The 25,336-nt window shown below is 43.7% G+C and overlaps 1 long non-coding RNA gene across 5 annotated transcripts in view; it reads left to right on the forward strand.

The window, feature by feature from the left end:
- Nucleotides 1-392: 392 nt before the first annotated feature.
- LOC133499430 (uncharacterized) overlaps nt 393-25,336 on the forward strand; it is a 240,582-nt gene continuing 215,638 nt past the window's right edge. The window contains exons 1-4 of one of the 5 annotated variants that reach the window (XR_009794652.1): nt 393-612; nt 2,167-2,244; nt 6,746-7,169; nt 7,266-10,509. This is a non-coding gene — a long non-coding RNA (uncharacterized LOC133499430). Of the gene's footprint in view, nt 613-2,166; nt 2,245-6,467; nt 6,587-6,745; nt 10,510-10,610; nt 11,613-25,336 lie in introns of those variants that run through there. The other 4 variants (XR_009794654.1, XR_009794653.1, XR_009794655.1 and 1 more) reach the window with 4 other exon arrangements.

A 25,336-nucleotide genomic window follows, 5' to 3' on the forward strand; every position in this document is an offset into this window, starting at 1 on the left:
CTTTTCCGGTCTTTTCAGCTGGTATTCGAATATCCGTCTCGTCTGTTGCAACAACCAACAGCACGACAAGTCTCAGGTATTGTGTATATTCTGCTCCGGTGCAATGTCCCCCACAATGTCGAGCGGCTCTTTTTGACCGGCAATATGGCGTCGTGAAAATGGCGACGTCACGTGCACCAGCCGATTATGTATTTTCATGAAAAGATTTCATTGGCATCTACTGCCTCATTCTTGTCAGGCCGCAGGCTGCCGACTGCAGAAACTGCAGCTGGTCGTCGCGAACGCAAAGACGCGACGACGCTGCCCAATTTTTAAATGAACCGCTCGACCTCGGGCTAATCTAGCTCCGCCTTGTGCAGAAGCGACTCAAGCGTGATGCAAGACGAGCAAACACCGTGCCTGTTTTCCTCCCGTCTTGTTCTTCTGGCGAGACAGCCAGAGAAGGAAAAACAGGCGCTGCTGTTTGTACAAATCCAGCAAGATCTTTTCTCCTCTGATGGCTCGCGTCCCAAGGCCTGCAGCGAAACCAGCTCAGACGTCTGCGCGAGCGGGGGCATCAGACGCTCGTGTCCACTGACTCCTCGTTTTCTCTCAAGTGGGACCAGAAAGACGGTAAACATCAGGCGGCAGAGCGCCGGCTCTCTTTTTCCATTAAGCCGGAGTCGACAAAACGCACATTCACCTTGCACCGATGAATAAAGTACGTCCAACAATTGACGCTCAGAAGCCGAAATAAGCAGAACAGCACAGAAAACAAAACAACAAACACCAGGCCGACGGGAGACGTTTGGTGACGACGCCGAGCTAAAAATAGAAAATCATAACAAGATGATCTATTCCGAGGTTCTGAACCGTCTGGTACGTTGACTAAAGCCACATGGTAGATAATTGCTTCTAGATAGATAGATAAATGTGTGGGTTTGTGGGTAGGTGGATCAAGGCCCCAAAACTGTTCAACTTCTGAATTCTGCAGGGCGATTATTTATAGTTATCGTATTATAGGGTTACTTAGCTGTCCAGTACGGCTAATGCCTAATGAGCTCCAAGTGTCGCGTTTTAGTTCACTGCGGTGTGCTGCCGCTGCCTAATGCCAGCTATTTTCATGCCGTATTATGTATTGGGAAACCCTCAGCTTCCCAGACGTCGGGCTTGGACTGTCAACGCGCCGGCGCACTTATGTGGCGTGTTGCTATGGCGATGGACGGCCCTTCCCAGAGCCCTGGCTCTCCTGCGGTCCGCGAGACCCGTTCCCACTTCTGCAGATCGCTTACAGTAACCGCGGGGGAGATGAGATTACAGGACGGGCGGAAACGCCTCCCGGACCCACGCCCCTCGACCCGAATCACCCGACTCACATGGCCGCGATGGTACCGCGGAGGGGCCGATGGACGGATTGAGGGAGGGAGTCGGGTATCTCGTATTTAAGTCGGCGTCAGTCACGGGAGAACCGTCCTTTGGAGTGGGCTCACCCCCTCGGGGATAGCTTTAAAATGTCTTGATGTATGCATCTTAAAAAAGACTGGCGCTGGTTCGAGTTACCGTTTTTCCTTTATTTATCTTCATATCCATCTCTTTCCTATACTGTTTGTCCTCATTAAGTTCATGGGTGGGGTACACCCTGGACTGGTTGTCAGCCAAGCGCAGAGCACATGCAGGCACAAAAAAAAAAAAAAAAAAAAGACATACACGCTCATATTTGAACTTATTGCCACTCCCTTGATGCCATATCTATCTCTCACTTATTCTATATGTATGTATATCCAACTTTAAGTGATGTAATTGACATATGTCACGTAAAGCTCCTCTTTGCAGCACCGCTTGCTTGCGTAATTAATTCATATTTAAGGCCGTCAGCCGTATCGGGACGCAAATCCATCCCGCCATCCATTTTTATGTCGTACTAGGGCGGCTCCAACTACTGGACACAAATTCCTCGTGTGCTGTTTGCATACTTGGCCAATAAAGACGATTCGGATTCTGAACCACGTTTATCCATACATTCCAGAAAAAGTTGATAACCAAAGAAAGGGTTTTAGTTTTATGGTCGCAGATTCAATTTTTTAAGAAAAAAAAAGAGAGTATACAGTAATTTTCGGCCTATAAGCCTTTCAACTCTGCGGTTTATGCGGTAATGCGACTAATTTGTGCATTTTTTTTTTCTAACAGCCGCAAGGGGGCACTCGAGCGGAAAAAGCTAAGAGTGAGACCGGTGGAATATATGTGCCGAGGAAGTGACTTTTACCGGTATGTCTTTTATTTATTTATTTTATTTTATTTTTAACGGGTCCAGCCTGTTAGCGCCGTGCTAGGTTGTTACTGCCGCGTCTCATTGATTTTTACTGTACTGGTATGTTTTTTTTTTTTAACTGGCCCTGTTAGCACACCGCTAGCGTTAGTGTTAGCACAGCGTTAGTGTTAGCTAGCATTAGTGTTAGCACGGTTCTAGCATTAGCGTTATTGTGGCGGCTCTAGCGTTAAACTCTCCGTGTACCGTCTTTGTAAATATCTCGTGTTTCAATGTGGGCACTTGCGTTTTTTTACATAGAGGCGGTTTATGTATGTACCAAATGGTATTTCTTTTACAAACGTACTGGGTGAGGCTTATAACCAGGTGCGCTTTGGAGGCCGGGAATTACGGTAGTCGTATTTTCAAGGCAAAAGTCTGTGTATGTTGCTATTTCTTTGCTTGACGGGACCCCAAATTCCAAGTCAATCAAGATCTTAACAGCAAATTACTTCCATTATCATCAAATTCTCTTCTCTTTGCATAATTTCCCCAATTTGATGTTTAAGATTATCAAACAGATGTGAATGTCAGACAAAGAAAAACCAAGTAAACTTAAACGTTTTTAGACAGTTTTAAAAAAAATATTGAAAACTACGGAGCCCTGTGGGAAAGAGTAATTGCCTTCATGTTAAATCTTGAATTAACTGCGGCTAATTCCATTTGGGGGGGAGCTGAACTCAATTTCACCGAACACACCCAAGCCTGATTACTTCCAGACCTGCACAATCGAGAACTCACTTAAAGTGAATCTGTCTGACAAAATTATGTCAGCAAAAAAAAAAAAAAAAATGCTACGATTCAAAGGAATTCCGGAACAGATGTCAATTACATCGTCATCTGGCAAAGCTGACAAAGCCGTTTGTAAAGCTTTAGCACTCCAGTGAAACACGGTGAGATCCGATACCCACAAATGGAGAAAACTTGTTGAAGCTTCACAGGAGTGCTCGGCCTACAAAATTTAGCCTGAGAGGACAGCAGGTCACAAATGAACGACACTTGGCAAATATGGCATTCATGGCAGAAATTTAAGGGAAAGAAGACTGCTGACACTGAAAAGAACGTAAAGGTTAATCTTAGCTTTAAAAAAAATACACAATTTAAATGATTCCCAAGACTTTGGGGGGAATATCACAGGGGGCAAACTATGCCGAAAAAGGATTTGAGAAATACTTTTTCACGGCACTGTTTCTTTCCCAAAGAAGGAGTAGAAAGTACGAGATATTTATTTTCAAATGTAGGGAGGAAAAAGTGAAAAGAAAATTTTTATTGATACCTGACATCTAACAAATACCACAACTGCTGCACACACATTTGTCAGCATGAGCTATATTATTCATGACAGTGTTTTTTTTCTTTTTACATTTTTTTCAAAATTGTAATTGTGGCTTTAATGGAGTGGAGCAAGGCAACGCATGCACCCCCCCCCCCCACACACACCCCAGGTACGACCACACCATGCCGCGTGGGGTGACGTCACGTGATGTTCACCTTCATTCCGAGGCATTGATCTCGCTTGGGTTTTTGCACAACTGACAAATACAGCTGTGAGGGTGGTGGTTGGGGGGGGGGGGGGGTTGACCTGGTTCAACATACACACTCACTCACAGCCACATACAAACACTTGGCCTACACTATGAGATGGGCTATATACCCCGGGGGGGGGGGGGGGGGGTGTAATGTGGTTGTTTTTTGCAAATGAGAGCGCGATAATAGAGCGTGCTCCCGCGCTAAATGACTCATCGGGCAAATTAAATCAAGTGAAACTACCAAATATGCAACATAAAACAGGACTGACTGGACTGACTGGACTGACATCACCGATGGTGTAGTGGTACACACACCTGCCTTTGGTGCGGGTGGCGTGGGATCGGTTCCCTGCTCAGTGATGGTGTCGACAGCTGCCCTGAGACTGACTGGCTGCGGCTTGGATAATGACATGATCCATTTTCTATAGTGCTTGTCATGTTTGGGGTGTCGAGTGAACTGGAACTTGTCCCAAATGACTATGGGCAAGAGTACACCCTGGGATGTTGCCCAAAAACTTGACATTCACACCAATGGCCAATTTAGAGCAGGGGGTCTCGAATTGCCATTTCCGGCCCACGAGACGATATTTTGTGGCCCCACCCTCATGTGAAAGCATAATGGTAGTGCGGCCCTGGAGTTTTACATGAATGGCACTTTTGCAGTGTTGTGTGCGGAGCTGACGAGCCGACCAATCACGGTGGGGTGCACGGCTATCTGGGGTGTGACATCGACCGGTGTGACGGTCTGAGCGCTCTCCCCGTTGAAAAGTCTTCATGTGATTAACACGCATGCGCGCGTACATTTTGTAAACTTCCGGCCGGTCTGAAACATCCCCATCCCTGCTTCAACACGTGCCATTCGACAACTTGTCGCCGAGCGTTCATGTTCGCTATGGACGTCTCGGAAAGACGAACACAGCGAACGTACGTATATGTGTATATCTTTTTTGCAACTTTTGTTTTAAGGTTAGGAACTATGACACCGGGGGATTTCCCAGTAAGCTTCTGCTGCATACCCAGAGTTCCCCTCTTAGTAACGCATGAGCATTGATCACAAGGAGACTTTTCAGCACGGGGGGGAGCGCTCAGACTGTCACCCAATTTTCAATGAGAGAAAGTTGGGAAGGAGATTTTTTTTTTTTCAAGTTTTGCACACAACTTGTAAACACTAGCTTCCTTCTTCATCTTATTTTATATTGCAAAAAAATATATCTTTGAGTTGATAGGATGGTTTTTGATTATATCCATGTGCACCGAGGCTGCGGCCCAGCCTCAGCCAGACTCCATCTCCAGCGGCCCCAGGGTAAATTGAGTTCGATACCCCTGATTTATTCTTCAACGTGCATGTTCTTTCGAATATGTGAGGAAGCTGGAACAACCTATTAAAAAAAAAAAAAAACACACGAGTACTGGAAGAGACAGAAACGCCACACAGGAAGGTTCCGGATGAAACTGAAACCCAACGTTTTAGAGCTGCGAAGTGAACGTGCTGTGTCTTACCGAGCAGAATAATACTCCCTGGAGGGTTAGTTTTTCCTTTGCACGGATGTCGCGCCACTTCTCAGACGTCATGTTTTTGTTCTTCAGCCAGCAAACTAGTCGAGACGACATCGGGAGCCAAGTATCAGTTCCACACACTATCTTTCGTAACGCCCTACCCGAAAACAACCTTTTCTACGGCAGTGTTTAGTAAGGCCCTGCTATATAACGGTTCATATTTCAGTCCTACTTCCTCTACTATATGTCGGATTTATGGGTTGATGCGGCACAGGGCACAGATTAGTCCGAATTTAGAGTTGTGTGCCATTACTGAAGGAGCATTTTGTGCTGCCACTGTGATCATCTCCCATTAGTTGACAACACGAAAGTGAAAACAGGTACGAAGGAATTCTTTAAAAGGCGTCGTTTAGAAGGTGGGACGGTGGATCAGATGGTAAAGCGTTGGCGTCACAGTCCTGAGGTCCCGGATTCAATCCCGGACCCCCCCTGTGTGGAGTTTGCATGTTCTCCCCCGTGCCTGCGTGGCTTTTCTCCGGGTGGCCACTCCGGTTTCCTCCCACGTTCCAAAAACATGCAACGTTAATTGGACACTCTAAATTGCCCCGAGGTGTGATTGTGAGTCTGGCTCTTTGTCTCGACGTGCCCTGGGATTGGCTGGCGACCAGTTCAGGGTGTACCCCGCCCGCCTCCTGCCCGTTGACAGCTGGAATAGGCTCCTGCGACCCTTGTGAGGATAAGCGGCTAGGAAAATGGACGGATGGGTCGTTTAGTAGGTTTAAGTGTGTTTCAATGAGTTAAAATGTGTTTGAAGTGTGCAGCGCAAAAATGAAAAAAAAAAAAGTGGGTTTTTTTGTATAATCTCGTGGTAGCTATACTAATTTTAGTGTCTTTTAATTTCTTTAATTGACTGTGACAGACTTTTTTTTTTTTTTTACTGTACTTGCTGAAGGTGTTTTGACGTATCATTCTTTGGAAAGGGCCACAGTATGTCCTCGGATTGCATCAGGCTTGTTTGTTCACTTGCATCTGGATGGATTCAATGTCTGTAAATTGTGTCGACTCGGTGCAATCCCTTTTCTTTGGAAACGGGGAGTAAAGCGTGTGTGTGGGAGTGTTTTTCCCCTCACTGCATACATACAAAATATCCCGTGAGTCTGGAAGCAGCAGCAGCAGCAGATCTCTGGGTTTACTCTTTCTAATTTCCTCCCCACCCTTCGGTGTTTGGTGTGAAACAGAAGGCTCTTACAAGAAATGAGCTCGGGGTCCCACTGAGGTGTGTAAACAAATGTCTACGACATGAGGTGATGAGATCAGTAGACAGCCGTTTGACGTTTTCCGTTCATTTACCCCAAACTATTGAATGAATGCATGTTCTTTCCCCGAGCGCGCATCGAGCTGACATTCTTTTCATATTTTTGTGTTTCGTGTGCAGAGACCAGACCGGCAGAGGTGGAGCGGCGCTAAGTGATTTGCCAAATATGGGGAGTAGCCTGAAACCTCGGCGGGGCTGACACATTACTGGCATAGCTGAGCTTATCCTTCCACATGCACACGGGCTCCGAACCACGCCAGGAATCCCCGGGACACAAGGTACAAGCTCGGAGGAGAGGACGTGCGCTAACTCTGCTCTGCTTTGTGCTTCCATACAGAAACAAAAAGCGCCTTCCTGGCCCGGCTTGCAGACAGTTATTGTTACTTGATTTAATTGAAGGTTACACACAAAGGGTTTCTTATAAACGCTTGGACACTTTGCATAGTTGCAGTAAATTCCAAGTGCAATCATGCCAGTTATTTGCAGCCTTGCGAAGTGGGAGCTGAAATAGTCGCATCGTTCTTACCTCCGGAGATTATTTCAAGTACGTGCATGAGGCCCAATACAAGAACGGTCACCTTACAATGATGAAAATACTCACTTTTGATATCCTTTTGATCTGCTGCGTTTGTTATTGCAGTTGCAGTGGTGTATAACCCCCCCGCCAGCACGGTGACTCAGTGGGTAAAGCGTTGGCCTCACGGTTCTGAGGACCCGGGTACGATCCCGGGCCCCGCCTGTGTGGAGTTTGCATGTTTCCCCGTGCCTGCGTGGGTTTTCTTCGGGTGGGCACTCCCGTTTCCTCCCACATCCCAAAAACACGCAACATTAATTGGACACGCTAAATTGCCCCTAGGTGTGATTGTGAGTGCGACTGTTTGTCTCTATGTGCCCTGCGATTGACTGGCAACCAGTTCAGGGTGTAACCCAGCCTCCTGCCTGTTGACAGCCAGCATAGGCTCCAGCACTCCCGTGACCCATGTGAGGATAAGCGGCAAAAAAATGAATGGATGGATGGATGGATGGATGTTTGTTCTTGCTGTTGCAGTGGTGTATAACTTCATTTTTTGGGGGATTATCTTTAAACAATAAGCATCCAGATACCATCATGGACCTGAAACAAGTGCTAAAAATTGTTGCTTCTGCTTTGCGCTGCCAGATATACCGCAAAAAGTTCAAGGTTAGTACATAGTCTTAGAAAAAAAAAAGGCAGTCGTTCTAGTAGAACCTGTTCATAAAGAAGAAATCAGCTGAATGTCGTAAATAGACACACAGTAGGAGGGAATTCTAAAGGCTCAGATCGGGGCCCAAATTTCCATCATCTGTTTTACGGGAGGAATTTTCTCACAGGTGTGTATCAATTGTTTGGTGCACGACTCGCCTGCTCATAGATGACAGCGAGCTATTTGTTTCACTGTCAACAGAGCACGTCTGTGCCACTAATCCGAGCAACAGAAAAATCAATTCATTAGCCAGTCCCTCAGTGGTCATGTGACCATGTCTGGAGTTCCACCCTGCCAATTTTGGAATGCACGTACCTGTTGAAATGTGTCAAATTGAATTCTGACATCAGGGTTAAAAGGTCCATAGTGAAATGAACTAAATGAGGTGAGCAAAATAAAATGTTGGACAATCGGGATGATGCAGGTCAGCACAAGAAAACTAAGACCACAAGCGACATGGGTCAAATTTGTTGCAGGTCCCAAGTGCACTGCTGTAACATTTGGAAATGACTTTCATAGCAACAGGTCGCTTCTAAGACCAAATACAGAGCAGTTAGCGTCATAGTCGAGCTGGTCAGACCTTGAAAATGGAAAATTTGTCTTGAGGGCGTAGTTGTGTAATGCTTTAGGATCCACAGATTGCAGAAGTCCACGGAAACACAAACTTTGTTGTCTTTGTAGCAGAATTCCAAATAAATACAGGGACAGACAAACAAAAACGCAAAGGCATAACTCGTGGTCGGGGGGCAGGAGGTTGGCCAAACAGCCGTGGGAACAGCCAAACATGAAATGGCGGAAATCGAGGTCGGAGATGGACAGCGGAGGGGATTTGCGGGGTCGCGTCTTGCACGGGTGAGTTGCAAACAATCTGATAAATCGAATCCAATTCGTGGATTTGAGTTTGTCAGACTAAATGCATTTTTTAAAAAAAATATATGTATATATATTTGGTAGCAGGCTTAGCACTTCAAATCATTTTCTCGTTAGTTTCCGTATCTTTAGGAAGGAGGTTTTCACGAGACTGGGCATTGCTCATTTCCAAGGCGCAAAAGAAGTGATTTACCAACATTGGAAACATTCGAACGTGATATTGTGATACGCAGTGAAAGCAGGGAGCAGGTGGAGGAACAATTGGAAAGATGGAGGGATGCACTGAAAAAGAGAGGAATGAAGATTAGCCAAAGTAAAACAGAATATATACGCATAAATGAGAGGGGCGCAGGGGGAAAAGTGAAGCTCCAGGGAGAGGAGATAGCGAGGGTGGACGACTTCAAATACTCGAGGTCAACAATACAGAGCAATGGTGAGTGTGGTAAGGAAGAGAAGAAAAGGGGTCCAAGCGGGGTGGAACAGTTGGCGGAAGGTGTCTGGTCTTTTATGTGACAGAAGAGTCTCCGCTAGGATGAAGGGCAAAGTTTATAAAACAGTAATGAGGCCGGCCGTGATGTACGGATAAGAGACGGTGGCGCTGACGAGACAACAGGAAGCAGAACTGGAGGTGGCAGAAATGAAGATGTTGAGGTTCAAAAAAATCTTGACACTGGCACTAAATCAGAATAGGGCACTTGAGCGTGCAGTGGAAATGCAGCCCAAGGTTTTGTCGATTAGCAGAGCCAATCAAAATGTCAAAGCAGCCAGACTCTATTTCTTCGAGAGCGAGCACAGCGGGGAGGAGGAGGAGGAGCTGCTGAGTAAACATGTGACTTCCACGCAACGGAGTTCTCTATACGGTGCTCTTGCTGAGCAAACCTCGAGAGAGGTCAAGCAACCCGAGACAGAGCAGTCAGGGGACTGACAGCAAATGGGAGCAAGACGATGATGGAAGGGACGGGAAAGTGAAGGAAAAGGCAGAAAGGGGAGGGTATGTGAAGGCCATGTTTGCGCCCCGTTTGGCGTCACTCACCCACAGGTCAGGGTTATGAGGCAAGACTTCATGCAGCAGCTACTCACAAACAACCAAAAGCCCCTTTATCGTAGAGATCGTGCCAAAGGGCAGCAGAAAAGCTGTCGCGGCTGATTTGATCATCTTTTCTTTTTGATACACAACTCAACGAAGGAGTCGAGTGCCACAACCGTTTGGGCCACCATGTGACATATTGAATGTGGACAGTGGCAGAAGAGGGCGAGAGGTCTTGCGCACAGGACATTTTATTTCTGTCAGTTATTCGCCTAACTTGCACGATGATCAGAATCAGCCCCCGTTGCCGCAAAATTCGTCGCTACAAAAATAGAGCCCTGAATCTCTACAGTTCACCACAATATAGTTCTGTCTTTGCATGTGCTTTCAGCAATTGACCCCTCCGTGGATATTGCGCAATCCGCGTCACTGACCAATCAGAGGCCAGAGATGTGCATAAACCAAAGCCCGTTTTTGCTCCCGCCATTTTCTCAGACAACATTGCATGGTCCAGTATAGGTTTAGTTAGCGTTTTATCGCGTATTTGGGTTATTTAACAAAAGATATGGTTAAGAGGTGTAGTCACGGACTTTGTAATAGTGACGACAAGTATCCTGAAAGGCGAGTTGGTGGAGTTCGATTCGTACCCTTTCCAAAACCGAAGACCCAGTACGAAAAATGCCTTTGATGGATCAAACTTTGTGGAAGACCGCATCATCAACTAAATCCATCTAATATCAACCGGAACACATGTTTGCACGAAGGTATGCCCTATATTTGATTTTCAATACATGTCTCGTATAAATTAATTCGAAGTTCTTCGCTAGCATAACACCGCTGCGTGTGAACGATTGACACACTTATTCTTTGTCGAGCGATATTTAGCGATGATCGGACTGCACAAACATATCGATTTCTTGCTGGCTCGCGGCCGAAGCTTAACCAGACTGTGTTTGCACGAAGATATGCCCTAAATTAGATTTTTAATACACGTCTCGTATAAATGAATGAGACGTTCTCCGCTAGCATAACACCGCTACGTGTGAACGATTGACACACTTATTCTCTGTTGAGCGATATTTAGCAATGATCGGACTGCACAAACGTATCGATTTCTTGCTGGCTCGCGGCCGAAAGTTAACCAGACTGTGTTTGCATGAAGATATGCCCTAAATTTGATTTTTAATACACGTCTCGTATAAATGAATGAGACGTTCTGCGCTAGCATAACATTGCTACGTGTGAATGATTGAATGAAATCAGAAGCATGGCGTCTCTCTCCGTTAAGAATGCGCTAGCATAACATTGCTACGTGTGAATGATTGAATGAAATCAGAAGCATGGCGTCTCTCTCCGTTAAGAATGTATTGTATTTAGAATCTATAATATATCGTTGATTTGAATGAAATCAGAAGCATGGAGTCTGTCTCAGTTCAGAATGTATTGTATTGTATTTGCCATTTTTACTGTTTGTCTTACGTCAGCGCACGAGGCGTGACGTCACTTCAGGAGGCGTGGTTACGTGCCCTGTACGGAGGGGTCAAATTATCTTCAAACCTGTATAATGTAAAACTACAGTTGTATTGTTGCATTTAAGATTTTTTTAAAGACTTTTTTCTCATAACATTTTACACTTATCATTGTAGCATCACAGCTTTATTTGCCCAACATTTATTCATGAATATTAAGAAGTTATTCTCTGCCACGAACAACAACTAAAATGAAATGGAACCTTTGTGCCGAGGGTACACGTGTTTCACACGGACATTTGTTGCAAACGCACGAAGTGGTGGACCACTTCTACTTTTTCTTTGGGTTTGGATCACTGATACTTTGAATCTTTGTCAAAGATGACAAAAGAGCATCTGTAAGTGATTATTAAGACACTCTTATTTGCGTAATGGACATATAACACAAGTACTGTATCATTGAAATGTACGGTATTTTTACTTTTTAACCCTAACCCAATCGTCAGCGAGCTAATGCTAATCGCGATTGCTAACAGTTTACCGTTTCGGATTATGCTGTCTTTAATTTTTTTTCATCCAAATTTATACCATACACTCTGTACCAACATATGTAGTTTAAGGAAGGAAGACCATCCCCCATATCTGAGAAACGAATGACTAAATAACAGTGCAGTATACATAAAGCATCCATTCGCCCTAAGCCGACAAATGCATGGAGCTAACGTCAACAGAAAAGTACCAGATGACCTCCTAGTTAAAGATTACATTGAACACGCAGCTTGTTTTCAGTGGTCTTTTCAAAAACACCCTCCTTGAACAAGCTCAGGTGTTGCGTAACAGAAACTTGATCGGACTGAGTGTCCACCATCTCCTCGAAGTCCCTTATCTCGGAGTGCCTTTACTTTACTGACAACAGCCTTAGCTCCAAACAGACCTAAACAAATAAACAGCAGCCTCTTCTTACAAAATGTTTACATTGAAGATGGGATTTATGCAAAATTAATACAATTCGATTTTTTTTTTTGCCCTTATTTGACACAAATGTGATATGCATCATGGCACAGTAGTCAATCAGAAGTTAATTACCAGTTACTCAGTACTTTAGCATTTTTTTCTTTTTAAATAAAGACCTTTTAGTTTGACTTAAGTCACATCAACAGTACTTGAGTAAAACTCTTGGCAACTTCCCACCTCATGCCCAATCTTTATGCATATTTATATTATATATATATATATATATGCCTCTGATGTTGGTCTGAAGACTAAAATAAATGGTGCAAAAGTGCAACTAACCATTTATGTTGTGTAGTGCCTCAATGTTTGCATAGAAGGTGTAGCAGCTGGAAAGCGTTGGTCTCACAGTTCTGAGGACCCAGGTTCAATCCCAGCTCTCCTTGTGTGCAGTTTGCATGTTCTCCCCATGCCTGCGTGGGTTTTCTCCGGGCACACCGGTTTCCTGCCACTTCCCCAAAAAAACGTGCATTCATTGGAGACTCTAAATTTGCCCTTAATTGTGATTCCAAGTGCAACTGTTGTCAGTCTCCATGTGCCCTGCGATCAGCTGCCAACCAGTTCAGGGTGTGCGCTGCCTCCTGCCCGATGGCAGCTGGGATCGGCTCCAGCACTCCCGCGACCCTCGTGAGGATAAGCGGCTCAGAAAATGGACGGAGGGATGTGTGCGTTTTCTTCGTTGGTTTTCGCCACTCTCTTCTTTGGCGTCAGCCGACTGCAGGTATCAAAACACGGAACCAACAGTTTAGAATTTGAACAAATCTCGGAGAACCGGAACGTTAGGACCGGTTCCAATTCGTTCTCCCAACCTTTAGAGGAATAACTAGCTATTGTTATGATGTATCAAATAGTGATAATTATAGTGACAATTACCTACAACACAACAGGGCGGGAGAGGGGAGTATCCGCCGTTAGGAGTCACAAACCTGACGCGTAACTGCGTAATTCCTTTACACACCTAACGACATCCCTCCTTTGTTATGCCTCTGATACTGCGTCTGAAGGCGGAATATGGACACGCAAAATTTGTTGGGTTGTTGCTGTTTATACAGAGCGATGTCAAGGGTTGGAGGATTTGCAGCAAGCTTTAGAACGCAGTCCCTATGACGGCAAAATTGTTTGATTCGATTACTAAACTATGCTCCCACAGTAGAAAATCCTTAATTGCAGTACATTCAGTAGTTGTAAAAGAACACTTCTAGGCTATAAATATAAAACAAGTTGTCAATTCAACGTGTCTGCTTATGCCGCATCATGACATATTCTTGCTAGGCTTAACTAATTCATTGCGGGTAAGGAAGGAGGAAGCTCAATAATCCGACTCGCGAGGAAGAACTTGTTGAAATGTTTATTTTTTTCATGTTGCAGCCTATCATGTTGAAATTCCATCATGTGACTAAAGCCAATTTGCATCGAGCGAGATGTGTTTTTCAAGGACTTGGCAAGGAGGGGCTGATGCAATTGCCCCTCTTTCTTGCACTTGCTCTTTTTTTCTTAGCAACACAGCATACTTAACCTAGTAACACACTCGGTGTGCATGGCAACAAGGCGTACAAGTTACCCCTCCCTCCCTCCCTCCCTCCCTTCCTGCTTCCCTTCTCCCATCCGCTTTCACTTTGCGTATCCATGTGCATTTCGCCGCTCCATGATGTCAAATGCATTAAATTCGGAATAAGCCCACGTATTTGCACGGCTTCATTGTATGCGTTGAAAAACAAAAATAAGCTGTTCTTGTTTTGGCCGGTGTTACTTAATCTGTAGCTACGGAAAAGCAGGCAAAGAGGGGAAGGGGGGGGGGGCAGTGTTCCCAGGCCTCCTGCCGGCAACCAATCGGCACGCAGGATTAGGCCAGTCAGGGATAAACAGGAGCTGTTGCTGCTGGTAACAAAATTGTGATTGGCTCGCTGGCACGCTTGCTCAATGGGATAGGTGTCTCAGCGTAGGGACACTCCGCTGATGTTTTCCATGTGTTTATTTGACGTTATGATCTTCAATAACCTTGTTACCGCCCCCCCACCAAGCCCACCTCCCCTCCTTTTGCTGTCATCCACTGCGGAGGATTTTCTCCCCTCAATACAAACTACGTCACTGTGAAGTGCGTCCATTTCGGAACTTTTGTTATCCTAAGAGCAGAGGAAACTCTGCCGGCGTGAAAACACGCATGAGTTATTACGTATGTGACACAGGTCTAAAGGTCAGTGCCACCACCCCACAGTCCATGATGCACCTGCACCTTGTTTTCGCAATTTTATTTTTCTGTCATTTTTTTTTGCCCCTGGTAACATTGGGACTTTATTCATGATTAACTTATTCAGCGTTATTCAGCTTCATTATGTTAAACGTATTTTTTTCTCTCTCTCACCCCACTCCACCCCTTGTATAACATGACATCCATCCATTTTGCAAGATGCTTATTTTTGCAGAATTATTGCTTGTCTATATTCTTTATTCTGGGAATGTACCAACTTTATTCTTGTTGCTTTTCATGTTTTTCGTGTAACAGTTTAACCCCCCCCCATAACTGCTCTCATAGTACATCTATTTGTGCAACATTATAGCTTTACTGTAATAAATTTGCAATTTTTTTTATGTGACAGAAGAGTTTTTCTCATTATAGTTTCATTATTGCTAATGTTACGAATAACCCCTTTTATTCTCATCACTTTTTTTCAATAAATTTAAAATAATTGTATCATCACAGCTTTACTGACTTTATTGATTTTGTTGTCATTAAAAAAGTTTTACATTCTTGCAGGTTTAATTTTTGTTGTTGTAGTGTAATAAACAATTCTCAGAAGTTAAGAATTTGTTGAACATTTAATTTTGTTACTGTTTTGAGATACTGGTTTCATTTTCCTCAAAATATTGCGTAACTATTGTTGTGACATAGCAGCTTTATTGGGCCAACTTTCAGGTTTTTACTTCCCTCAAAATGTGGCATGTGGTTCTATTTGTAATATTTATTTTCTCATAATATTACAGCATTGTCATTGTAAGATTACGACTAGTTTTGCTGTTCCATTAAGATAGACTTTATCGTTGTAAGTTAAATGATTTTACGCATAATATTACTTTATACACTTAACATTACAACTAATTTTCTCAATTTCAGCTTTATTGAGCACAAGTTACATATGTCTTGTGTTTTGCTAATAAATTCATTATATTTAATTGGCTTTAAAAATAATGCTTATATAATTACATTGTCCAGGTGCCCCAGAGCTAAATAATTAAATTTCCTTGAGTTGTTTTGGTCAGAGAAGATTGAGGTCAACAATGTGATGTCCTTTAAGGCACCACCACAACAACATGTTGCATAGTAGCGGCCGGAGCGAGTCTCTGTTTACCGGAGTTGGACGGAACACACCATGCTGCACATGTTGCTTTTGTTGACACTCGGCTCCTTCCTGAAAGGGGCGGGGCTACACATGCCGGGCATTCCAGTTTTGCTTTGGAGACAGAGTTGAGGCGTTGGCCAATGAGCGGGCGGGGATTATGGCACATGTGTTTGTGAATTAATCAAATGGGGTTATCTATCTGTCCGCGTGTTTACAGGCGGAGAGTTTTAATCAGCTCACTCGGGGGAAAAAAACCACACTGTTCTATAATACCAGGATCAAACAAGCACGCGCTGTTAAGCCAATTAAAAAACAACTGTGTAATCTCTCGTTAAAAGTGTGTGTGTTTAGTGCACCGCGTGCTACATGTTACCTTCAGAATCATTTTCTTGAACTTTAGGCTCGATGGAGTTCTGTTTGTGCACTTTGTGGTAATAGTAGTGCAACACATGTGCTCTTGTGTTGTTCTCATACAGCTGTTATTGTTATGGTGGCAGAGCCTCCCAGCTGCTCGTGACACCTGCCTATAGTTGTTGTGTTACTGCTGCTCATTGTAAAATCATTCATAAGAACAAAGTGGCTGCAGCCGTTTCTTTGTGTTGTTTTGACTGGAACGGAACATTGTGCGCTTATTATCTAAATGTCTACACACTGCATACTAGGGACTGAAAAATTTGGAGAGTTTTCAAAGAAACCTTTCGCGGACCACCCGTTTACGGGGATAACTATGGAAGTTTCCATTTTCGGTAAAAACAGGGAGCATCAATTGAAGAAAAGCAATAACTAAAATAAAATGTTGCGTAATGAAGTACCTTGATTAAAATGTATTTGACGTATACTGTAAAAAGTTAAGTCAAATGCACATTTGCTAATGAAAAAACAATTAATTTTGCACCTTTCAGTATGGAACATTACCACAAAATTCCAGCTAATTGCCATTGATTCTTCGTCATAAATCTTTCAATTTTTGCTCGACGCATTTGAAACCTTGTGTGTACAATGCTCTAAGACCCAATACTGTACACTAACTCAAGCTGGTAACATTTAAAATGTTAAATTATAAATGTGCTCAGCACAGTACTCAAGAGCACTATGCCAAAGGTTAAACCGTTAACAGTGATAACACGTTGGTAAAGCGACATATTTGTGTTTTTTTTTGATTAGGTAACAGGCTACCTCCTGATTCAAGGAGGATGACGTAAAGTTACAAATGGCTCTAAGGTGAAGTGTACTATAAACAAATCAGTGATAAAAGACAAAAAAAATGGAATGGAATTTAAATTGCCTTCGAATTGAGTGGGATCTTTGGTTGTATAGGATTTGCTTAGCAACTAGTAAATTTGACCCGAACACATTAAATTCATCCAAGAAAACTGAGTGTTATTAGTTTTGCAAAAAGGTTGAATTTTTGATAGCGTCTGCAAGTGTCCCTAATAATGTGGCCAATGAATGTATTGCTTAGCAAATTTCTGAAGAGCACAGTGCGCGTTTTGCATCTATTTTGCATGTGCGATCGTGCCTCAGAAGATGCAGCTGCTCTGAGTCACTTTCACGGCCGCGTTTCGGTTGTTGGTGGCGTCTTCATCACCATTCACGATCGTCTTTGCGTTAGGTCTGAAACAGCTGAACGGCAGGAGAGAGCTAATCTAATCAGTAGTTTTGTTCTCTCTTCTGGACCATCCCCACTGAGCATGTGAGGACAATCCCATTTGCTTGATCACTGGAAAACAAGGAGTGATACTTCACCCCTCATGGACAGCACTTTTGCCAAAGTACAATAACAGTATCTCAAAGTTGTGTTGAAGAAATAAAATGCATACTGTGTAGTTCTTGTTTTTTGTCAGATCAAGAACTTTGACAAAATTAGGAGGTATATAGGTAGATAGTTTGGGGATTTAAGGGATAAATGGAATGACATCCATAATTTTGTAGAACTCCATCACCCTAACAAAGTGGTATGTTGCAGAGCACTGCAAAATTTCAATGACGTTATGAGCCACTTCAGGAAGGTGGTCAAAAGACGGCAGAAACAGTCTACATTAGATTCTTTCTTTGTTAAAAAGGGGCAAGGCACCCCCACCGAAGACATTTGAAACAATTGTTTTGCATTGCTTTCTTCTTTTGTTCCATTAAGCCTACCTCTAGTTGCAAGTTACATTTTTTTGTACGTTATAAAATATAAAGCAATTTGTCTGCCCGCCCATTATTAAAAAAGGCTTACAAGGCTGGGAGCTGAAGCACTACAGATACGGCAATGCGCTCCTAGCCTAGCATGGTCTACTGCTAAAGCATACATTTTAAGCAAAAAATAAGTACATTTCTTAAATTAATTATATAAAGTATTTAAACTATCCATGTATTTCTACTATGCAGTTTATTATCAGGAAAAGCTAAAGAAAAAAAAAACGGTTTAAATAAACTATTTTTTAGGTTTGTAACGCATTATTTCATTTTCCATCTATTGCAATGGGAAAACATGCTTCGGTTTTCGAACTTTTCGGTTTTCAACCGGCCTTCTGGAGCAAGACTTGCCTCATAGGTCCAGTAGGTCATCTTCCTTTGCCATGTTTGTCACATTTCATAGGTCAGTTTCTTTTGTGCTGGTGCAAGGTTATCTTTATTTTTACACTTGTATGACATGTAAGAACATGGCTGCTGTCTTTTCCACTTAAACGCAACTCATGTCACTCAAAGAAGAAAGTCAAAGTAACTTCATTTAGTTTAATTTTACAGCAATTGTTGAGACACTGTGCCGTGCACGACTTGTATATAGCATTAAAAGTTTTTTCTCAATTTAAGTTGTCCAGATTTTTGGGGGCGCAGCTAAAACGGGATGAATTGCTGTTCTTCGTTGTAGATTTTGAGCACCTTTGTTCACATTAGCTGGCGCGATTGCAACTAGCTATGCTTCTACTTTGAAAATGCAGCTCCCATTTGCATAGTCCACTGCTCGAACTGTTTTAGAGCGCCTCATTAAATGCTGCTAGTGTGTGCAGGCCAGAGCAAGAAAGGTGGAAAGGAGTGTTGGGGGAGCCAGATTTGATAGCAAGTGTGTGGACTGGGGCTTTGTGCTATGCTGGTGAGGCCACTTTAGAGCGCCTTGTTGTCAGCAATGAGTGCGTGCATGACACAGGGATCAGGGTAGAAGAGTGGGTTGGGAAATATTTATATCTATTTAAAAAGTCAGATGGACAACCACCTTGTAGACATTTGCCATGGACAGGCCTTTCCTGCTTTAGAGCGCCTTGTTGTTGTTGCATGGAAAAATCCCGTGAAGACCCGCTGAGACATATTCGAAGGCTTTTCGCGGGTGTATGTTCATGGCTCAAATATGTACTTATATGTGGGTTTAAGAAATATGTTGGCTGAAGGTGCGTTCATTTTTCCAGATTGACGTTGAGGTATTTGATTGACAGTTTACAGTTGATTGTGCTGTTGTTCAGCACATTCTCCGGACATGCGTTTACCAGCTTTGGAAAGTAGAGAGAACTGCTTGATTCCCCCCACCACCACCCCCCCCCCCCCTTTCTTTTTGTTTTATTTTAATTTTTCAAATTTGTTAAGATTTTTACAAACACTTCTCTGTGCTGTGTCAATTTTACAAGGGGTTTAAAAACATTCAAATTAGATTTAAAACGTTGCTGGTTCAGATTTTTCGTGAAAGCAAAGCGAATTAATAATGGATAATCTAAAAATTATTACTTCCAGTGAGGGGGCGGCGGGGGGAAGTAAAATCCGAATAAATTGCAAGTCAACCAGCGTCCCGGTCGGGATTGCGTTTAACCATTAATGTTCCACTGTAATCAGCTCTCCTGCGCAAGATCTAATATTGAATGTGGGCTAAAGAGAGAATTGGGCGAGCCAACCACAACAGCCTTCTGGAGATTCTTCAACTCTACCCGGCAACTGCAGCCTGGACGCGCTCCGAAATGAAAAAACAAAACATAGGATTCTTTGTCGGTGTCCATGAATGAGCCCATGCTCTTTGTTTGGAGGGTTATTCAATAATCTTTGGGAGTACAGTATCTTACACTGTGCGCACGGCTTTGTGTGGGAGGTCACTGGAGCGCTGACGGCCTCACAGTGGGTGACTTTTGTATGCCTAACCTAGCGGCAACACTCATTGACGTCGGACTCTGATCTAGAAAGAATGACAAAGACGCACGTTGTTGCCTTTGTGGGCGTTGGAGTGTCGCTCTCTGGCTGCGTACGTACGCGCGTGTGCGTCGGTTGGTAGGTGTTTGCATGGGGCGATGACAGCCTGGTTACTTTCTTGCTTTCTTCCACTCCCTCCCTCGCGCCTCCTCCGTGGGTAGTTGTACACGAGTCTTTTTGAGGGATGTATTTACGTGCTGCCGCCCCACAAACTCTTACTACTCTATCCTTTCAACTCTGTCCATCGTTCTATCCTTGGAAGAGCAGACATGAGTCGCCTTTCATTCAAATACAATCGTCTTTGTTGGCACATGCCTCTTCAAATGCAAATAAACACGCAGGTCCCCGAGGGCTTGTTTTCTTTTGATGTGGGTCTTACTCAGCCATACACAAGCACAGCAGGTGTGTAGCGGCTGTCAGGTGTGCATGAATATGTCATCATCCATATGGCGCCTTTGGTTGCTAACTACACACCTGCCCCACCTCACACCAGCCTCCGTACACGCGCGCACGCTGCACGGTTTCAAAAACACACGGTGCCTGGCGAACGGTAATGTTTGTCTTGACTCTGCACCAATCAGGCGGCGCAAGGTGAAAGCAGCTCAGCCAATCGCGGTCAACAGTAGAGCTCAAGCCAGTAGTGGCACAAACCTGGAAGCAAAACATACGGAGATAGATAAACCATTCAAAATGTGGTAGTAGGATGAATTGTTGGGCACGCCGGTTTCCTCCCACATCCCAAAGACATGCAACATTAATTGGACACTAAATTGCCCCAAGGTGTTGAGGTGATGAGTACAGTAATTGCAGCTATTTAGCCATGCTGTGGCAAGAGACAATGTGAGTGGGTCCACTAAAACATGTCTGCAGGGCTCAGTACATGGCAACCTGGGCCTTGATCACATTTACCAAAATCGCATTAGACTAATGGTCTAGCCAGTGTCAGCACTTAGATGATGTCACACCTTGGGCAACTTAGAGTCTCCCAATCAATGCATGTTTTCGGGATGCGGGAGGAAACCGGAGTTTCTGGAGAAAACCCACACAAGCAAGGGGGCGAACGTGCAAACTTAAAAAGGCGGGCCAAGATTTTAACACTGTTCCTCACAACTGTGAGGAAAAACTGGATTTCACCATAACAACAAATGATGCAAAAAGACACATCCATCTTTGAGCGACTTGTGTGTGTGTGTGTTTTTGTTTTTTCTCTTTATGTTCCTCTAAACCTGCCGCGTGTTGCTGCCAGGTCACTGGGCTGAAACCTTGGCCTGCACAGACAATAAAGCAAAGAGGCGTGTCATCGGCACACGTGCTGCCAACTGTTGCCGGGACAAAAAGCGAACGTATAAACCACTTTAGTGACTGTTAAGCCCTGCCAAACCTCAGACCACTACCCCCAATCCCCCCCGTACTGTTTTACTCACCCCCCCCCCGCCGCCTTCCTTTGACTGTGGCACACTCCAAAATCACGAGCCCCGCACACGCCCAGAACCCGGGCTCCATTGTCCTAAATGAATGAGTAGAGGGGCGTGAGTGCATGCGTGAGGAGGGCTCGAGTGTGCAGGGACAGCTGGCTCTGTGGCTCCATCAGTAGCAGCTGCCCCGGCCTCAAGCCCTTAGGGTGGAACCGTGCAGATTAGAGGGTGGCAGGGGTGGGGTGCAATGTGTGTGTGTGTTTTTTTTTTATGTGTGTGTGGTCATGCACTTAATGCACGACAGAATGCTAAAGAAGTCTTCTTTGTCCTCAGTTTCTGTTTTTTTTTTTTTTTTTTTGTGTGTGTGTGCAGATCCTTGTTTGCTTCCTGCAACTTAATGAGGACAAATTTGTTATTTATTAAAACAGTCACAAAGACGATAATAAAGATGGGTCAGGAGACAGCGGGAAGAAGACAGTGACAGATATGAGGAGTTGTTGGTCTCCGTTGGGTGCGGAGTGGAGGCCAGCCGTGGTGGCTTAGCAGCAGCTGTCCTGCCTGCCTATTGGGTATCTGAGCCAAACAGGCCAAGAACCGTAATGAAGGCTTACACGGAGTTCCCGTCTCCGCTGTGTGTGGAGGGGCAAAGGTGGCTCGGGTCTTGTGCCAGGGTACTGTATAGAAAAAGGATAGCGCAGTGCCTCCACGTGCCCTGCGATTGGCTGGCAACCGGTTCAGGGTGTATCCTGCCTCCTGCCCAGTGACAGCTGGGATTGGCTCAAGCACCCCACGACCCTCGTGACGATAAGCGGCCAAGAAAACGGATGGATGGAAAACTAACTTTACGCCACTTGCCCCCCTTTTCCACGGCATTGTACCAGCACTACCCCGCTACTGATGCTTTTCCAATTGATGAAACAAGGAAGTACCGGGTACTATTAATAGTTGCTGGTCAGCGAGGGTTCAAGAATGCCAAGCACTTGGGTGACAAAGAGTGCAGCTGGTTGCATATTCATCATTGCTGCAACCGCTTGTGAGGATAAGTGGCTCAAAAAATGGATGTATGGTTGCTTTTTGCATTTTTGTTTAAAGAGTAAAAAATATATAAACAAAACAATCATTTGACTTCCTTTTCAAGCATGGGTCCTTGAGATCATCCTTTTATGATTCACCCAATTCTTTCATATTTGTAAAAACAGAATTGTGAGAAACCCTACAGATCCAATACAAGCATTTCATCAATAATACAGTTCTTGTCTCACGTGTCCTTTGATTGTGTATCGACAAAGTGCCGTAAGGTGTTTTTTACAGTCCTGTTTTTATTCACGGTCCACTGGTCGTGATTCCAGTTCAGCCGCATTCTGAGGAGCACAACAACACGATTTCGAAGCGAGGTTCTCAGTCACAATTATGACCATTATCATGAGACTCACTGTTTCCTTTAAAGCAGTTTGACAAATTAAATTGGAGACTTGTCGTGCAAGGTAAGCCAGTTAGACAAATCAGGGATTATCTGAAGTGAGAGGACAAATGATGTGAAAGATCTCTGACAGTGATGCTGAAGGCAAGTGTGTCCTTTTACAGTCAAACTTCCAAACTTCCAAACATTTAACACGCGTGACTTTGGATAACGCTCTCCTCATCTTTCCCCTCGGCTGTAAAACCACTGACCCTCGTTGCCGAGGCAACATGTCTGTCTGATCCAGAGTGACGTCTCTTTTCAAGTTGTCATTGTCTCCCGTGATGAGCATTGAGCAATATTTAATTGGGTCGGGGGATGCCCCAGTTATTAGATTGACAGTTGATGACAGAGTCTTTGTCAGCTCTTTGTATTATATATATATATATAAAAATGTTTTTGTGTGACAAGACGCTCTCTTTTTGGGAACGCTTCTTGGAAAATGTTGCGCTCACGCGGCTGCCCGGAGATGATTGTGACGGTCTGTGAATGAGCGCTCCAGTCATTGTGACGATCGCAATGTCCATTCATTCGCCACTCTGCTGAAAAGCAGCTCATCTAGTATTGAGGACATAAGCCTTTACACAATCAGGATTTTGGGGTGCGATCACTGATCAGCGAATTTAAAAGAACAATCAGCGATCCGATCACAAAATGGAGCAATGAGGTCTATTTAAATGACCAGTTCATTCACTGTATATATTTGTGTACGTAATTTTTAAAAAATATATCTTTAGAATAAACAATGTATCTTTTTATTTTATTTTATTTTTTTATGATTTTATTTTGATTTATTTTATTATTTTATTTATCTATTTATGCCAGCTAGGCATAGTGTTGAAAAAAAAATAATGGTCTCCTATTTGATGGTAGTAAATACATATAGCAATTAATGTATCTACTTATTGTGACTTTTTTGTTTCTTGGTTGTGCTGTGAGATTTTTCAATTCTAAAGTGTGTGTCTTGGTACACAAAAAGACATGAAAAAACTAAATATTACTACATAAAAAATAAACTAGCTTTGGATTTTAGATGCTGTGCACAATGGCGATCCGGAGCAAATGCGCTTCTGTTTTTTTTCTTTTTTTTAAATGTGCGTATGGATTCTTCCTTGCGCATAGACAAAGACCATGTTTTCTGCTACACTTCGACTGTTTGCACTCACAACAATGCCTGCTGCTGCAACGCTGATAACAATCTGTTGCCCTCGCTGTCTAGACAACGTCGTCTACTTGTCAAAACCTGGCTCACCACCTATACCATCGTTATCATGGAGACGATCTGACCACAATAGCTTTGATTTAACCAGACAACTTCATGAAAAGCATATTCTCAAGCATTACTTACACCAACACTGTGCGAGATTGAAGCTAATAAGGGGTATAAATTTTCTCTTCCATTAGACATTTTATCTTTTGCCATCCATCTCACAAATCTTCTCCCTCTGTCTCGCTTAACCTGCATGGTTCAACCGACTGTCTCCTATCATCGAATCTATCAGGACAATATGTGTGGAGGCGCAGTTTTCCACTTGCTATCGAGTAGGGCTCGTGTGCAAAAATATGGACCGTAACTTCCGGACTATAAGCCGCGGCTTTTGTCACACGCTTTCAACCCTAGGGCTTATGCAATGATGCGGCTAATTTATGCATAATTTATGCAGGGGCGCTCCAGCAGACAAGGTAAGAGTGAGACAGGTGGAATATATGTGACGAGGAAGACGCAAGTTTAATGTAACTTGGCGCTTTGTGCATGAATAAAATTAGCATGAACAGACCTTCCTCATGGAAAATGCAAGAAATGCATTTGACACAGTTTTCAAGTTAAAAGCAAATGAGTTGGACGATAATGATGGAAACAGAGCTGCTGCACGTAAACTTGGCATAGATGAATCGATGATGAGACGGTGGAAATGGCAGCGGGAAGAATTGGAGCAATGTTAAAAGACGAAAAAAAAAAGCTTTCAGAGGTAATAAAAGCAGGTAGCCTGAACCGTGTTGCTGCTGTGTTACTTTCACGTCACAGGCACTGTTTGGAAAGAAAAGCTAAGGTATATTAGTTAAACTTTGAAAACTCTTTCTGTGTACCGTCTTTCCTTGTAAATATCTCATGCTTCAACGTGGGCACATGCGGCTTATAGACAGGTGTGTCTTATGTATGTGCAAAATGGTTTTCCTTTAAAAATGTACTGCGTGAGGCTTATATTCAGGTGTGGCTTATAGTCCAGAAATTACGGTAAACAAATTGCCTTTGTGTCATGTTGTGTGCATGTACCGTATCTAGGGATGGACTTTTGACCACATTTCTTTGATTGACAATGGGGACAATGGTAGTTAGAAATGTCGGTTTGCACATCTGCCTCACAGTTGTGAGGTTCAGGGTTTGAATCTCAGCTGTGGCCTTCCTGCACAGAGTTTCCCGGTTATCCCCATTCTTGCCTGTTTTTTGTTGTTGTTTTTTTTTTTTTTTTTGCATACTCAAGCTTCCTCCCACATTCCAAAAAACATGCATGTTTGGTTCATCTCATGCTGTAAATCAGACCAGGGAAAAATCTGGCCTGTGCGCCACATTCAACAAGTGACCGACCCTTTCGTTCTTTCTGAAGTCAAACTAAAATTTCTAACCATTTGCCCACTTCTGCTCTAAATTGTCCATAGGTGTCAATATGAGTGGTAATGATTGCTTGCGTCATTTAGTAGTGAGATTTTACAGTAACAAGTTGCGCTGAAAAACCTTTTATCAG

The sequence above is a fragment of the Syngnathoides biaculeatus genome, chromosome 4 (genome assembly GCF_019802595.1).
Source record: "Syngnathoides biaculeatus isolate LvHL_M chromosome 4, ASM1980259v1, whole genome shotgun sequence".
NCBI lineage: Eukaryota > Metazoa > Chordata > Actinopteri > Syngnathiformes > Syngnathidae > Syngnathoides > Syngnathoides biaculeatus.